Source organism: Piliocolobus tephrosceles, chromosome 10 (genome assembly GCF_002776525.5).
Source record: "Piliocolobus tephrosceles isolate RC106 chromosome 10, ASM277652v3, whole genome shotgun sequence".
Classification (NCBI taxonomy): Eukaryota; Metazoa; Chordata; class Mammalia; order Primates; family Cercopithecidae; genus Piliocolobus; species Piliocolobus tephrosceles.
Window position 1 is genome coordinate 110,654,321 of NC_045443.1, and position 2,628 is coordinate 110,656,948.

At 46.8% G+C, this 2,628-nt stretch overlaps 1 pseudogene; it reads left to right on the top strand.

The window, feature by feature from the left end:
• The first annotated feature begins 1,008 nt into the window (after window positions 1-1,008).
• Window positions 1,009-1,996, top strand: LOC111538849 (annotated as a pseudogene).
• Window positions 1,997-2,628: the final 632 nt, after the last annotated feature.

Below are 2,628 nucleotides of genomic sequence, written 5' to 3' on the forward strand. Positions count from 1 at the left end.
CACACCACAACACCTAGCTAATTTTTAAAATTTGTTTGTAGAGATGGAGTTTCACCATGTTGCCAGACTGGTCTTAAACTCCTGATCTCAAGCAATCCTCTCACCTCAGCCTCCCAAAGTGCTGGGATTACAGGCATGAGCCACCATTCCTGGTACCAAATCCACAGTTTAATCTCAGTGTTAGCAGGAGGAACATGGTGGCCTCCAGGCATGAGACAGTACAGAGCACAGAGCACAATCCATTATGTGTTCTTGCCAAATCGATTTTTTTAATTTGGGAGCAACATTGGCTACGAGAAACATAAGCCATTAAGTTAGCAAATTCCAGAGAAAATGTATAGGCCGGACAGACTTCAAAGAGAACAACAAAATATGGAGAAACCAGGACAGAAATGTGGAAGGGTGTGCATTCTCCTAACCACAAAAGAGAAACGAGCCAAGAACCTAACAAGAATCCAGTTAAGCAGAGTTCAAGGTCAAGACCCCAGACCTATAGTTCCACCCCAGTTACCCTAGCAACCAGGTCCCCACTTACATCAAAGGAAGGAAGCAATGACTAGACGCAGGACTACTCATGGCAAGTGGCCAATGGCCAAAGGGGCAGTTTAGGAAGAATGTGAGCGGCTGACCACAAATAAGGTCACCAGTGGGGAGAGGTTGTGGATAAAAGGAGCCTGCACGCTGGAGGGCTTTGGCTGCTCTGACCCGAGGCTCCTCCAGCTGAACTTAGTCAGATCACAGTAGGTAAGATGCTATCACTCCTCGGTTCCATTCGCTGGCACCAGTGCCTGGGATAATCCTTAGATGGGGAAAGGTGAGGAAGGAAGCTCTCCTTTGCCTTGTACTGCCCTATGTGAGTTGGGCTGGGTGCACTGGAGGGAAGTGCACCCTGGAGGGTAGACCTGGAGGGAAGAATCTGGCAAGGAGAGCAGGATACGAGGATCCCAGCAACTCAGCCCACCCAAGAGGGTCCCATCCAAGCAACAATGTCCGACATGCTCACCTCGGATGGAGTTCCTCAAAGAGGTACCATATCCAAGCCACTTTCCCTTGGTTGTAAGGCCAGGCTGGGAACTGCAGAGGGGAACTCGTCATGTTCCTGAGGGAATGGGGATGTGGGGCTCCAACTGATGGGGCAGGGAGTTATCAGCAGGAAAAGGAGAAAAGTTCAGTTTGCGGACAGGGGTGCTTACGAAATAAGATCCTTTGCCAAGGCTCAGCCAGGAGAAAAAGGCTCACAAAGGGCTTAACTGAAGCCCTGACCAGAAGGGAAAAGATTCCACAGTTGAAAGAGCAAGATAAAAAGGCCTTGGTGCACCTGTATCCTGGTTGAGGGTCTTCAGGGTTCTTTAGGGCCCGAGGCCGATGGTGGCAGAGTCTACATAGAACTATGTTTTGTAGTGTGTTCTGGGGAAAACCTTTCGACTTGGCTGTGCTATTCAGTATGGCTGTATAGTGCTTTTGAATACGTTAGTGGTGTTGTCATGTATTCTGGACCATCAGTGGAGCCTACCATTCAAAATTCAGATATTGTCTTTGCAGAAAATCTTAGCGTACATTTTTGTGGTATCCAAAGAGGTGACATTGTGATTGCAAAAAGCCCAAATGATCCAAAATCAAGTATTTGTAAAAGAGTAATTGGAAGGAGACCAAATCCTCACCACTAGTCCATCAGATTTCTTTAAAAGCCATAGTTATGTGCCAGTGGGTCATGTTTGGTTAGAAGGTGATAATCGACAGAATTCTACAGATTCCAGATTCCAGGTACTATGGACCTATTCCATATGGACTAACAAAAGGACGAATCTTCTTTAAGATTTGGCCTCTGAGTGATTTCGAGTTTTTGCGTGCCAGTCCTAATGGCCACAGATTTTCTGATGATTGGTAAGCATTTATTCTTTTGACTTGATTATTGTCTCATGTTCATGTGAATTTATTACTCCCATTGAAACCATGTACTTACCAATAAACTATTCGCTATTCAGAAAAAAAAAAAAAAAAAGGCCTTTGGCCAGGCACGGTGGCTCATGCCTGTAATCTCAGCACTTTGGGAGGCTGAGGCGGGTGGATCACCTGAGGCCAGAAGTTCAAGACCAGCCTGGGCAACATGGTGAAACCCCGTCTCTACTAAAAATACAAAAAAAAATTAGTCAGGCCTAGTGGCATGCCTGTAATCCCAGCTACCTGGGAGGCTGAGGCATGAGAATTGCTTGAACCCGGGAGGCAGAGGTTGCAGTGAGCCAAGATGGCACCACTGCACTCCAGCCTGGGGTGGTAGATTGAGACTCCATCTCAAAGGACGATTTGGCCAGGATGATGACTAGGATAATGGAAGAATGGGGTGGCCAGCAGGTGACCACTATGAGCTCGAAGCTCAATTCCTTCTGACAGCAGGAAAGAAAATGCCACTAAACTCATGGGAGGCAAGAAGGAGTACAGGAGAGCAGAGGAATAGCTCCTCAAAGATGTCCATATCCTAATCCCCGGAACCTGTGTGTATGTTATCTTACGCAGCAAAGGGGCTTTGCAGATGTGACTAAGGTCATGGATCTTGATATGGGGCGACGCTCCTGGATTATGCAGGTGGGCCCAATCTATTATTTTGATACAAAAGTAATTGCAGTTATG